Source organism: Haematobia irritans, chromosome 5 (genome assembly GCF_050003625.1).
Source record: "Haematobia irritans isolate KBUSLIRL chromosome 5, ASM5000362v1, whole genome shotgun sequence".
NCBI classification, from domain to species: Eukaryota; Metazoa; Arthropoda; class Insecta; order Diptera; family Muscidae; genus Haematobia; species Haematobia irritans.
The window spans coordinates 105,372,291-105,388,182 of record NC_134401.1 but is presented as its reverse complement, the minus strand read 5'-3'; the positions used below and the strand labels follow the sequence as shown (position 1 = coordinate 105,388,182).

Here is a 15,892-nt window from a genome sequence, read left to right as displayed (position 1 = left end):
TCTAACGAAACTTTTGTTGTACATAAATTTCTTTGATTGTTGGAAGTAGTGAAAAGTCTTCTCGCAATACCACTGTTGTATAGAAGATGAAGAACATGATGGGACTAGTACGTTGCAAACCCAATAAATGGGATTGTAGTCGGATTTGCTCACAACAGGTGGCTCATTGCCCCCATAGCTGTATATAACTATGGACCGATATGGATAAATTGTTGCATGTTTGTTAAGGATCATATACTAAATCCACGTACCAAATTTCAACGGGATTGTTTTATATAGGGCTATATATAATTATATATACACCACGTATCAAATTTCAATCGGATCGGATAGAATTTGCTTCTCTAAGAGGCTTCTTAAGCCAAATCTGGGGGTCGGTTTATATGGGGGCTGTACGTAAAAGTGGTCCGATATGGCCAATTTGCGATATTGTCCGACCTACATCAACTACAACTACTTGTGCAAAGTTTCAAGTTTCAAGTCGATAGCTTGTTTCGTTCGGAAGTTAGCGTGATTTCAACAAACGGACGGACGGACGAAGGGACATCGCTGGATCGACTCAGAATTTCACCACGACCCAAAATATATAGTTTACGGGGTGTTAGACCAATACTTCGATGTGTTACAAACGGAATGACAATGTTAATATACCCCTCATCTTATGGTGGAGGGTCTAAACATGTTTCATTTGGTTTGAAAGAGGATTCACTTCAAGTACAAATGCTTTAAATTCGGAAGAAGAAAGGGTGTTAATTCCCATATCTCGAAAATGTCGATGGTTTCAATTTTCTACGTTTGGTCTAAAAGTCGATTTTTCCAGATGTTACAAAAGTCGTTGTTTCCCAATCTTGAAAGAGACGAATGGTAGAAAATTCATTAATTTTATTAATTAAAAAATTAAAAAAAAATATAGAAATTAAATTTTACAAAATTTTCTTCAGAAATAAAATTTTGTTTCTACAGAAATTTTGTCTAAATTTTATTTCTGTAGAAATTTTGTCAAAATTTTTTTTCTGTAGAAATTTTGTCAAAAATTTATTTCTACAAAATTTGGTCAAAATCTTATTTCTGTAGAAAAGTTTGTAAAAATTTTATTTTATTTAGAAATAAAATTTTGACAAAATTTGGGCAAAATCTTAATTGTGTAGAAATTTTATTGAAATAAAATTTTGACAAAATTTTCTATAGAAATAAAATTTTAACAAAATTTTTTATAGAAATAAAATTTTCCACCGAAATACAGTTTTGACAAAATTTTCTATAAAAAAAATTGTCTATAGAAATAAAATTTTAGCAAACTTGTCTATAGAAATAAAATTTTTAAAAATTGTCTATAGAAATAAAAATTTTTAAAATTTTTGTGTAGAAATAAAATTTTGACAAATTTTCTAAACAAATAAAATTTCGACGACATTTTCTATAGAAATAAAATTTTGACAAAATTTTCTATACACTGTTAGAAAAATATGTTTTTCATATGTTCCGATATAAACAAAATGTGTTTCTGGCACAATTTTTAAACACAATATATTTAAGTGCAAGTATTTAATGTTCCTAAACTAACACTAAATATTTGGGACACATATGTTAATATGTTAGACTATATTATGTTTGGGGCATGAATGTTTCATAAAAATAATATGTGTGAATGTAAACATATATAAATTTACAAATTTCGAGTAGACATATATATGTTGTGATATTTTATTCAGAGAGCGACAGAGAGAAAGAGTATAGAGATGGAAACCGGGAGTTTTGACGAAAGATATAAACATAACACAGCGAGAGAATCAAAAGGGAACGATTTCTGTGAAACCGCTTGTATGTTGTTTCGGAAAACTGTTTTATGATAAGGCCAACCATTTAATATGCTTAAGTCTAAGTATTATTTAATTTGAATATTAGAATGAGTATTCGGAGTAAAGAGAATAGACATTCGGAACCAAGAGAATAGACCAAGAGGAGTTGACGGACACCTTCAAGAAGAAAAGCGGACATTAAGTTCGAGTTTTGCAGCTAAAACAATTGAAAACGACTATTTTCTTTAAAATGAGTTATTAAAGAAAAGTAAAAGGCAAAACATTTCCATTTTAGAGTGATAATGCCAATTTAATACCGGCCTTAAAGGTAAAAATGAAATTATGTACAAATGTGTAAATTAAAAAAAAATTAAAAAAAATGCTTCCAAACATACAATATGTTCACATAAAACAAACATATTAATGTTGCGGCAGTATCCAATAATATATGTGATTCCTGCAAAATATGTTTGGAACATATGTTAGAGAAGCGATTTTTTTTGAGGGTGTAGAAATAATATTTTGACAAAATTTTCTATAGAAATAAAATTTGACAAAATTTTCTATAGAAATAAAATTTTGACAAAATTTTCTATAGAAATAAAATTTTGACAAAATTTTCTATACAAATAAAATGTTGACAAAATTTTCTATAGAAATAAAATTTTGACAAAATTTTCTATAGAAATAAAATTTTGACAACATTTTCTATAGAAATAAAATTTTAACAAAATTTTCTATAGAAATAAAATTCTGACAAAATTTTCTATAGAAATAAAATTTTGACAAAATTTTCTATAGAAATAAAATTTTGACAAAATTTTCTATAGAAATAAAATTTTGAGAAATTTTTTTTATAGAAATAAAATTTTGACAAAATTTTCTATAGAAATAAAATTTTGTCAACATTTTCTATAGAAATAAAATTTTGACAAAATTTTCTATAGAAATAAAATTTTGACAAAATTTTCTATAGCAATAAAATTTTGATAAAATTTTTTATAGAAATAAAATTTGGACCAAAATTTTCTATTGAAATAAAATTTTGACAAAATTTCTGTAGAAATAAATTTTTGACAAAAATTTCTATAGAAATAATATTTTGACAAAATTTTCTATAGAAATAAAAGTTTGACATAATTTTCTATAGAACTAAAATTTTTAAAATATTTGTGTGGAATAAAAACTTTGACAAAATTTTCAATAGAAATAAAATTTTGACAAAATTTTCTATAAAAATAAAATTTTGACAAAATTTTCTATAGAAATAAAATTTTAACAAAATTTTCAATAGAAATAAAATTTTGACAAAATTTTCAATAGAATAAAATTTTGACAAAATTTCTGTATAAATAAATTTTTGACTAAATTTGCTATAGAAATAACATTTTGACAAAATTTTCTATAGAAATAAAAGTTTGACAAAATTTTCTATAGAATTACAATTTTGGCAAAATTTTCTTTAGAAATAAAATTCGAGGTATATTTATACATCCGAAAAATTGTCGCTAATCGAAGATATCTTAATATATAACATTTCAAATACTGAAATAAATTAAAAAAAAAAAAATTTTAAAATTTTTCGTTGGAAGAAAACGACACTTTTTCATATTAACCACAAAAATTTGATCAAAAACTTCATAATAAAATTTTCTAAAAATTGGTGTATTTTTTGTAAAATTTTCTTCAAATTTTGGAAGATTATGTATTGCACCAGTGGCAACCGTGATTTTGTGTCTATCAGTTAAAAACTAATATTTCTGGTAAGCACATTTTTAGTACACGCAGAGAAGGAATATGATCACCTCAAACATGTTTCAAGAGCAAAATGTTATTTTTGTATGGTGACCATGTAACATGTTTGTCACTAAAATGTTATTTTCTCGTCAAATATAACCTGCTTGCCGAAATCACATACATGATTTCCGAGAAAATAACATGGTTGCGAAAACCATGTTACATGGTCACTACCCGAAAATAACATTTTGCTCTTAAAACATGTTTGAGGTGATCATATTCCTTCTCTGGGTGTAGGTTTAAGTTTAGTAGGTTACAGTTATTATATCCTGACCACTATGCGGTTTTGGTAATTAATTGGATGAATTAATTTCGTGATCGAATTAGATCATTCGAGCACACATTGTGATAATTAAATTCAAAAACTTGCAAGCCTTGTTCGTTTGTAAGACAATTCATGGTAAAATTATAGACTTAACTGAAGATGTTTGGCAATGAAACAAAACGTGCATCAGCTGTACTCGTATAAAACTGTGTTTGCTAAAAGATAATAGCTAAAAAATCACCCTTTACTTTCGTCATCATCCTATGGTGGTTGGTATAATGATCTATAGTTGAGGGGAGAAATAAATAAATAAATTCGCATAGTCCTACTTGACATTAAATTTTTAAGGAATTTTTCTTCATTTCCTTCACTACGGGTCTATGCACAAGTGGACAAATGGATGAATAAATTGCCATATTATTCTGTGCGGCGCAATAGCTTTCAATTAAAAGCAACAACGTTGTCATCCATCACCACAGCCCAGATTCTCTTACCTGTTGTCACTTCTTATTCCTAGAGCTGATGTAAATAATTGCTTAATCCCTTAATGTTTTTCTCAGCTTCTTAATGTTCTTTTGCTGTAGTTTTATTAATGTCTTTTCACTTTGGTAATCTCAGATGTTTATTTAAGCAAAATAAAAAATAAGATCTCCTTATTGCGTGTCTGTCCGCATGGTTTTCCTTGCCAACGATTCATTTGCTTTCCGCATTCACAAAAAAAAAATAATCTCAAGAAAATGTTATTCGTTTTCTCTGCCTTTTGCAGGCAATGGTCTTTCGTATATCTCTGACCCAAAAGTGATGAAATAACATTCAATTTCGATTATGTCAAACACGAAACTCAGGTTAAAACCATTATCCTTAAGGGTGGTGGCCTGGTCGAGAGAGTGGTCTGTCTGTTTCCTCAAATAAAGTGGCTATAAGTATGTCATCATCATGACTTTGCCGTAATTCTTGAAGGATGTTCCATGTATTTTTGGGTTATGAAACACATTAATTGTCTCTTTTGTGTGTGTGTGTGCGTTCCTTAACATGACATGCAGATGTGGGCTACAAGGCAATTTCTTAGTAACCAAAGTAAATTTATTTTAAATTTTCTTCGTTATATCCAATACAAAGATGTGTTGAAGAAAAAAACAATTTCGACATGATTATCACAATCATATTCGTAGAGGAAAATAATATAATTGGAGCTGTTTTGGGGCAACCAAGTACATAAAAATATATAAACAAGTATATACGGCCGTAAGTTCGGCCAGGCCGAAGCTTATGTACCCTCCATCATGGATTGCGTAGAAACTTCTTCTAAACACTGCCATCCACAGTCGAATTACTTAAGTTGCGGTAACGCTTGCCGATGGCAAGGTATCTTAAAACCTCCTAACACCATCTTCTAAATTGTATGTAAGTCCATACGTGGTATATATTAAATCAAAAAAGATCGATCCAATACGTATATAATTCAGTTTGACAAAGTAGACATAAAATTTTGAAAAAATGTTCTACAGAAATAAAATTTTAACAAAATTTTCTATAGAAATAAAATTTTTACAAAATTGTCTATAGAAATAAAAATTTTGACAAAATTTTCTATAGAAAGAAAATTTTGACAAAAATTTCTACAGAAATAAAATTTTAACAAAATTTTCTATAGAAATAAACTTTTGACAAAATATTCTATAGAAATAAAATCTTGGTAGATTATTTTTGGCTCGAGTGGGAACCATGATTATGAACCGAATAAAATTTGAACAAAATTTTCTATAGAAATAAAATTTTGACAAAATTTTCTATAGAAATACAATTTTGACAATGATGAAAATTTTATTATGAACCGAATAAAATTTAACAAAATTTTCTCTAGAAATAAAATTTTGACAAAATTTTCTATAGAAATAAAATTTTGACAAAATTTTCTATATAAATAAAATTTTGGTAGATTATTTTTGGCTCTAGTGGCAACCATGATTATGAACCGATATGGACCAATTTTTGTGTGATTGGACCAATTTTGGTATGGTTGTTAGCGACCATATACTAACACCACGATCCTAAGTTGAACCGGATCGGATGAATTTTGCACCTCCAAGAGGCTCCGGAGGTCAAATCTGGAGAACGTTTTATATGGGGGTTATATATAATTATGGACCGATATGGACCAATTCTGGCACGGTTGTTAAAGATCATATACTAACACCATGTTCAAAATTACAACCGGATTGGATGAAATTTGCTTCTCTTGAAGACTTCGCAAGCAAAATCTGGGGATCGGCTTATATGGGGGCTATATATAATTATGAACCGATGTGGACCAATTTTTGCACGGTTGTTAGAGACCATATAGTTGAGGCTCCGCAACCCAAATCTGGGGATCGGTTTATATGGGCACTATATATAATTATGGACCGATGTGGACCAATTTTTGCACGGTTGTTAGAGACCATATACCAATACCATGTACCATATTTCAGCCGGATCGGATGCAATTTGCTTCTCTTTGAGGCTTCGCAAGCCAAATCTGGAGATCGGTTTATATGGGGTCTATATATAATTATGGACCGATGTGGACCAATTTTTGCATGGTTGTTAGAGACCATATACCAACATCATGTATCAAATTTCAGCTGGATCGGATGCAATGTGCTTCTCTTTGAGGCTTCGCAAGCCAAATCTGGAGATCGGTTTATATGGGGGCTATATATAATTATGGACCGATATGGACCAATTTTTGCACGGTTGTTAGAGACCACATACTAACACCATGTACCAAATTTCAACCGGATTGGATGAATTTTGCTCCTCTAAGAGGCTCCGGAGTTCAAATCTGGGGATCGGTTTATATGGGGGCTATATATAATTATGGACCGATATGGACCAATTTTTGCATGGTTGTTAGAGACCATATATTAACACCACGTACCAAATTTCCGCCGGATCGGATGAAATTTGCTTCTCTTAGAGCAATCGCAAGCCAAATTTGGGGGTCCGTTTATATGGGGGCTATACGTAAAAGTGGGCCGATATGGACCAATTTTTGCATGGCTATTAGAGACCATATACTAACACCATGTACTAAATTTCAGCCGGATCGGATGAAATTTGCTTCTCTTAGAGCAATCGCAAGCCAAATTTGGGGGTCCGTTTATATGGGGGCTATATATAATTATGGACCGATATGGACCAATTTTTGCATGGTTGTTAGAGACCATATATTAACACCACGTACCAAATTTCCGCCGGATCGGATGAAATTTGCTTCTCTTAGAGCAATCGCAAGCCAAATTTGGGGGTCCGTTTATATGGGGGCTATACGTAAAAGTGGGCCGATATGGACCAATTTTTGCACGGTTATTAGAGACCATATACTAACACCATGTACTAAATTTCAGCCGGATCGGATGAAATTTGCTTCTCTTAGAGCAATCGCAAGCCAAATTTGGGGGTCCGTTTATATGGGGGCTATACGTAAAAGTGGACCGATATGGCCCATTTTCAATACCATCCGACCTACATCAATAACAACTACTTGTGCCAAGTTTCAAGTCGATGGCTTGTTTCGTTCGGAAGTTAGCGTGATTTCAACAGACGGACGGACGGACATGCTCAGATCGACTCAGAATTTCACCACGACCCAGAATATATATACTTTATGGGGTCTTAGAGCAATATTTCGATATGTTACAAACGGAATGACAAAGTTAATATACCCCCATCCTATTGTGGAGGGTATAAAAACATATTTTTTTGTCAAAATTCGTTTTTATTATTCAACATAGTTCCCCTCAAGAGCGACACAACGATTATAACGACCTTCCAATTTTTTGATACCATTTTGGTAGTACTATTTCGCTTTTGCCTCAAAAAAGGCCTCAGTTTCGGCGATCACCACTTCATTGCAACCAAATTTTTTCGCTGCGAGCATCCTTTTGAGGTCTGAGAACAAGAAAAAGTCGCTGGGGCCAGATCTGGAGAATACGGTGGGTGGCGAAGCAATTCGAAGCCAATTCTTGAATTTTTGCCATCGTTCTCAATGACTTGTGGCACGGTGCGTTGTCTTGGTGGAACAACACTTTTTTCTTCTTCATATGGGACCGGGGACTTATCAGCCAACCTGTTATTTTTGCTTTGTAGTCAATATGTACACTCTTAGAAAAATATGTTTTTCATATGTTCCGATATAAACAAAGTGTGTTTCGGGCACAATTTTAAACCACAATATATTTAAGTGCAAACATGTAATGTTCCTAAACTAACACTAAATGTTTGGGACATCTATGTTAATAGGTTAGAATATATTATGTTTGGGGCATGAATGTTTTATAAAAATCATATGTGTGAATGCAAACATATATAAATTTACAAATTTCGACTAAACATACATATGTTGTGATATTTTATCCAAAGCGACAGAGAGAGTATAGAGAAAGAAATAGAGATGGAAACCGGGAGAGTTGACGAAAGATATCAACATAACACAGCGAAAGAATCCAAAGAGAGACATTTTTGTGAAACTGCTTGTATGTTGTTTCGGAAAACTGTTTTATGATAAGGCCAAAAATTTGATATGCTTAAGTCTAAATATTATTTAATTTGAATAAAGAGAATGGACATTCGGAACCAAGAGAATAGACATTTGAAAAAAAGCATGTGTTTTCGCCTTGAGAGCAGCATTTTATGTATGTGTGGACATGTGTTTTGTTTATCATTTTGGCATTATGGGAACAATTTTTTTCTTGGTGCGTTAAAAGAAATCAGGGGTCTTCATAAAAATAACGAATGGGCACTATACTCTTTTTAGAGTTGGGACAGTAAAATGGAATAAGGAGGAAATAGTGAAAAATTACACAGTAAAATGTATAAAAACAAAGTTTAGTTCCTCTTTATTAATAAGTAGTCCCAGAGGAGTTGACGGACACCTTCAAATATAAAAGCGGGCATTAAGTTCGAGTTTTGCAGCTAAAAAAATTTAAAAAGTTTATTTTCTTTAAAATGAATTATTAATGAAAAATAAAAGACATTTTAGAGCGATGGTGTTAAATGCTAATAAAAAACTGTTCTAACCTAAATAAATGTATGTTTATATTATAAAATTATTTATGTATGTTTACACTCGACTCCATGTTCTTCTTTTGTTTTTGAATTCCTTCCAAATTTTAAAGTTTTGTACCAAAAACAGTTTTTTGTTACAAAATTGTTATTTTTGCAAAAAAAAAATATATATATTTTATCCAAAAATCAATCAATTTCGTTTATGTCAAGCACTGTTACTGACTATAAATCTTTAATAACCCACATTTCGAAGTTTCATTATAAAAATTTAATATAGTAAAGGGTGATTTGTTAAGAGCTTGATAACTTTTTTTTTTTTAAAAAAACGCATAAAATTTGCAAAATCTCATCGGTTCTTTATTTGAAACGTTAGATTGGTCCATGACATTTACTTTTTGAAGATAATTTCATTTAAATGTTGACCGCGGCTGCGTCTTATGTGGTCCATTCGGAAAGTCCAATTTTGGGCAACTTTTTCGAGCATTTCGGCCGGAATAGCCCGAATTTCTTCGGAAATGTTGTCTTCCAAAGCTGGAATAGTTGCTGGCTTATTTCTGTAGACTTTAGACTTGACGTAGCCCCACAAAAAATAGTCTAAAGGCGTCAAATCGCATGATCTTGGTGGCCAACTTACCGGTCCATTTCTTGAGATGAATTGTTCTCCGAAGTTTTCCCTCAAAATGGCCATAGAATCGCGAGCTGTGTGGCATGTAGCGCCATCTTGTTGAAACCACATGTCAACCAAGTTCAGTTCTTCCATTTTTGGCAACAAAAAGTTTGTTAGCATCGAACGATAGCGATCGCCATTCACCGTAACGTTGCGTCCAACAGCATCTTTGAAAAAATACGGTCCAATGATTCCACCAGCGTACAAACCACACCAAACAGTGCATTTTTCGGGATGCATGGGCAGTTCTTGAACGGCTTCTGGTTGCTCTTCACTCCAAATGCGGCAATTTTGCTTATTTACGTAGCCATTCAACCAGAAATGAGCCTCATCGCTGAACAAAATTTGTCGATAAACACATTTCGAACCGAACACTGATTTTGGTAATAAAATTCAATGATTTGCAAGCGTTGCTCGTTAGTAAGTCTATTCATGATGAAATGTCAAAGCATACTGAGCATCTTTCTCTTTGACACCATGTCTGAAATCCCACGTGATCTGTCAAATACTAATGCATGAAAATCCTAACCTCAAAAGAATCACCCTTTATAAATAAAAATGTGTAAATTAAAAAAAAAACAAGTATATACGGCCGTAAGTTCGGCCAGGCCGAATCTTATGTACCCTCCACCATGGATTGCGTAGGAACTTCTACTAAAGGCTGTCATCCACAATCGAATTACTTGAGTTGCGATAACACTTGCCGATGGCAAGGTATCGTAAAACTTTTTAACACTGTCTTCTAAATTGTAAGTTAGCCCATACGGGGTATATATTAAACAAAAAAGCCGATTAAATACGTATATAATCTAGTTTGACAAAATTTTCTATAGAAATAAAATTTTGACAAATTTTTCTATAGAAATGAAACCTTGACAAAATTTTCTATAGAAATAAAATTTTGACAAAATTTTCTATAGAAATAAAAATTTGACAAAATTTTCTATAGAAATAAAAACTGGACAAAATTTTCTATAGAAATAAAATGTTGACAAAATTTTCTATGGAAGTAAAATGTTGACAAAATTTTCTATAGCAATACAATTTTGACAAAAATTTCTATAGAAATAAAATGTTGACAAAATTTTGTATAGAAATAAAATTTTGACAAAATTTTGTATAGAAATAAAATGTTGACACAATTTTCTACAGAAATAAATTATTTACAAAATTTTCTATAGAAATAAAATTTTGACAAACATTTCTATAGAAATAAACTTTTGACAAAACTTTCTATAGTAATAAAATTTGACAAAATTTTCTATGGAAATAAAGTTTTGGTAGATTACAAAATTTTCTATAGAAATAAAATTTTGATAAAATTTTCTATGGAAATAAAATTTTGACAAACATTTGTATAGAAATAAACTTTTGACAAAACTTTCTATAGAAATGAAATTTTGACAAAACTTTCTATAGTAATAAAATTTGACAAAATTTTCTATGGAAATAAAGTTTTGGTAGATTATTTTTGGCGATATGGACCAATTTTTGTGTAATAAGTCATCGGCTATATATAACTAAAGACCGATATGGACCAATTTTTACATGGCTGTTAGAGGCCATATATTGACAAAATGTACTAAATTTCAACCGTATCGGATGACTTTTGCTCCTCCAAGAGGTTCCGGACGTCAAATCTGGGGACGGTTTATATGGGAACTATATATAATTATGGACCGATATGGACCAATTTTTGCATGGTTGTTAAAAACCTTATACTAAGACCACGTACTAAATTTCAACCGCATCGGATGAATTTTGCTCCTCCAAGAGGCTTCGGTGGTCAAATCTGGGGATCGGTTTATATGGGAGCTATATATAATTATGGACCGATATGGACCAATTTTTGCATGGTTGTTAGAGGCCGTATACTAACATCAGGTACCAAATTTCAACCGGATCGGATGAATTTTGAACCTCCTAAAGTCTCCGGAGGTCAAATCTGGGGATCGGTTTATATGGGGGCTATATATAATTATGGACCGATATGGACCAATTTTTGCATGGTTGTTAGAGACCATATGCTAACATCAGGTACCAAATTTCAATCGGATTGGATGAATTTTGCCCCTCCAAGAGGCTCCGGAGGTCAAATCTGGGGATCGGTTTATATGGGGGCTATATATAATTATGGACCGATATGGACCAATTTTTGCATGGTTGTTAGAGACCGTATGCTTAGACCACTTACCAAATTTCAACCGGATCGGATGAATTTTGCTGCTCCGGGAGGCTCCCCAAGCCAAATTTGGGGATCGGTTTATATGGGGGCTATACGTAAACGTGGTCCGATATGGCCCATTTTCAATACCATCCGACCTACATCAATAACAACTACTTGTGCGAAGTTTCAAGTCGATAGCTTGTTTCGTTCGGAAGTTAGCGTGATTTCCACAGACGGACGGACAGCCGGACAGACGGACAGACGGACGGACGGACAGACGGACAGACGGACAGACGGACGGACGGACGGACGGACGGACATGCTTAGATCGACTCAGAATTTCACCACGACCCAGAATATATATACTTTATGGGGTCTTAGAGCAATATTTCGATGTGTTACAAACGGAATGACAAAGTTAATATACCCCCATCCTATGGTGGAGGGTATAAAAAGTGTTCGGTCGGAGCAGGAATTGAACCCACGACCCTTTGCATGCAAGGCAGACATGCTAACCACTGCTCCACGTGGCAAACAAATGTATGTTTCTGTTAAATAATGTTATGTTTGCATGGGCTCGTGGGCGCTGCAAACTATGCTATATAAATGTAACTTATAACGATAATTATCTGCTGGTGACCATAACAGCTACGTAGCCCAGTGGATAGTGTGTTGGCTTACAAACTGTATGGTCCTCGGTTCGATTCTCCGTGCAGGCGAAAGGTAAAATTTAAAAAATTTATAAAAGTGAATAATTTCTTCAACATTATTTGTATTACAGAAAAAGGTGCCAAGAATTAAAATATTTCGTGGAAGTGAAAATAACGAGTATGTTAGGGAATGAGCACAATCGTCTTTGGGAAAAATTCTTTCAAGTATATAATATTTTTGGGCTCAAAATGCTTCCAAACATATAATAAAGGGTGATTCTTTTGAGGTTAGGATTTTCATGCATTAGTATTTGACAGATCACGTGGGATTTCAGACATTGTGTCAAAGAGAAAGATGCTCAGTATGCTTTGACATTTCATCATGAATAGACTTACTAACGAGCAACGCTTGCAAATCATTGAATTTTATTACCAAAATCAGTGTTCGGTTCGAAATGTGTTTATCGACAAATTTTGTTCAGCGATGAGGCTCATTTCTGGTTGAATGGCTACGTAAATAAGCAAAATTGCCGCATTTGGAGTGAAGAGCAACCAGAAGCCGTTCAAGAACTGCCCATGCATCCCGAAAAATGCACTGTTTGGTGTGGTTTGTACGCTGGTGGAATCATTGGACCGTATTTTTTCAAAGATGCTGTTGGACGCAACGTTACGGTGAATGGCGATCGCTATCGTTCGATGCTAACAAACTTTTTGTTGCCAAAAATGGAAGAACTGAACTTGGTTGACATGTGGTTTCAACAAGATGGCGCTACATGCCACACAGCTCGCGATTCTATGGCCATTTTGAGAGAAAACTTCGGAGAACAATTCATCTCAAGAAATGGACCGGTAAGTTGGCCACCAAGATCATGCGATTTGACGCCTTTAGACTATTTTTTGTGGGGCTACGTCAAGTCTAAAGTCTACAGAAATAAGCCAGCAACTATTCCAGCTTTGGAAGACAACATTTCCGAAGAAATTCGGGCTATTCCGGCCGAAATGCTCGAAAAAGTTGCCCAAAATTTGACTTTCCGAATGGACCACCTAAGACGCAGCCGCGGTCAACATTTAAATGAAATTATCTTCAAAAAGTAAATGTCATGGACCAATCTAACGTTTCAAATAAAGAACCGATGAGATTTTGCAAATTTTATGCGTTTTTTTTTTAAAAAAAGTTATCAAGCTCTTAACAAATCACCCTTTATGTTCACATAAAACAAACATATTAATGTTTCGGCAGTATCCAATAATATATGTGCTTCCTGCAAAATATGTTTGGAACATATGTTAAAGAAGCAATTTTTTTTGAGGGTGTAGAAAGTCAACAAATTTATAAACGATTTCATTAATTTTGAAAAAAAAATTCTTTTGGATTAATAAAGCCAGGTTGACCTTAGTCAAACAAAATTTTCTTTCATGTAAAGATACTCATTTCGAAGTCGAATCACTTAACTATAAGGACAAAACGAGAAGGAAAGAAACTGTATATCAAAGAAATGCGTCTTCTATGCCAAGAAAAATTCGCATTCGTATTTCAAGGACATGTAATCTTTGGCAATATTTTTTTCATGTAGTTATGCGCCCGAGTGAAATTGCTCTCACTGGTTTATATATTTGTACCATAATGTAATTTTATTTTATGGACCTAATACAAAATTTTGAAAACATCTCCCTTTGTTTTAAACAAATAGATCATCAGAAGCCTAAAATTGAAAAACTAAATGCTTTAATTCACAATGTCTCAAATTGCCAATGCCACATGGGCATAGTTTTTGAGGTTTCCCATTCCACTTGCAGTCTCTTTACCACTAAGTAAGGTCACAACTTTTCCCTTTAGTGCCTAGCACTTATTCTTCCTTGGTCTTGATAAGAAGATAAATGAAACTTTTGACATGAACTAACTAAAATTGGGCATATCCCTTTGGCGGCCTATGCTTTGCAGATATACACAAATAATGTCTGTAGCCCCAAGGAACCAATTATTTTGTGGTTTAACATAAATTTTGAATGTTTCATTTAGATATGTGGCCCGTTTACGAGTATGACTTAAAATAATACCAGTACCAACTTTCCCCATTGGCATCGTAAATGGCGTAGAGTGAGCTTACAGTTATGAACAATTAAATATTTGAATATTTCAAAAGCCTTGGGTATCTCAATTAGTCTATAGTTGGACAAATGTCTTTTGTTGTTGTATGACATAACCCCTCCTTTAGGGTGACCACTTGTCTTGATATTCCCATATTGACAAAATAGGTCTTCTATTATAGCCGAAAGAAGTTGATAGTGTGATAGAATTATTACATTGACATGAAAGCTTCATAAATTCCACTTTTTCTACCCACCACCATAGAATTGTGATAGAGTATAAAAAAATTTGCCATACTGTTTTTAATATATCAAGATTTTGGGAGGGAGAAATTTTAAGACGATATAAAAATGTCCATCTGTCTGTTGTATTCACACTGCAGCCTTCAATAGGCTGCAGTCGTGAGTCACGACAATTTCGTGTCACGTGCACACCTCTAATTGGATGATATGTAGTCTTCCAAGAGGATCCGCAATCCAAATCTAAAGATCGATTTATATAGGAGCTGTATATAATTTTAGACCGATATGGATCAGTTATTTTCACGGTTGTTAGAGTTCATTTAATAACATCAACCAGATCGAAAGATATTTTCTCCTGCACGATGATCCGTAAATCTGGTTCGTTGGTTTATATGAGGCCTATATCCAAAAGTATTCCGGTACGGCCCATTTGCAATACCAATCGACCTACATCAATAACAACTACTTATGAACTAAAAAAAATATTTACATGATATTAAAGATTATGCAATCTAAATTTTAGGATGCGAAATTTACAAATATTAAGGACAAATTTCTTTTAAATAATGAAATTTGAATTAAAATAAAGTTTGTAATCAAAATTTGTTCATTAACCCTTTCACTACCGATGTCCACTTAGAAGGACATTCGAAAAAGACACCAAATTCTATTTGCAACTTAGTTTCGATTTATTTCTCGCAGTTATTTTAAAGTAGAGACTTTAATATAAATAAGCTATAAATATTTTCCGTATTGGCACTAAAATAAATTTTTATAAACTTTTTAAACAATAAACGAAAAATACGAAAATTTGAGACAATTTTTCTACTGTATGTTTCTAGTAAATGGACATTTATACAAAAACTATAGCTGATACTTTTACGGGTTCTTTTTTGTATATTTTTCACACTGTGAAAGATGTTATAAGCCAAATAGCGTAAGGCCATTAGGTGTCACAATTCAAGAATCAAGTTTTCAGAACAAGCTCATATAGCTCTTGAAGTAATTGAGGTAAGTTCTCAAAATTACATTTTATGTTCTACATGCTGTTAGTACAAGTAAAAACAAAAGAAAAATTAAAGTTTTTAATATTAGGTTTATTTCGGTAGTGAAAGGGTTAAATTTAGGACACAAATTTCGTTAAAGTCCCATGACTTTAAACTAAGG

General features: G+C 32.7%; 1 protein-coding gene across 1 annotated transcript in view; it reads left to right on the top strand.

The window, feature by feature from the left end:
* Positions 1-15,892, top strand: part of LOC142240750 (uncharacterized) — a 163,988-nt gene that overhangs the window by 88,576 nt on the left and 59,520 nt on the right. The gene's annotated exons all lie outside the window — the stretch shown is intronic.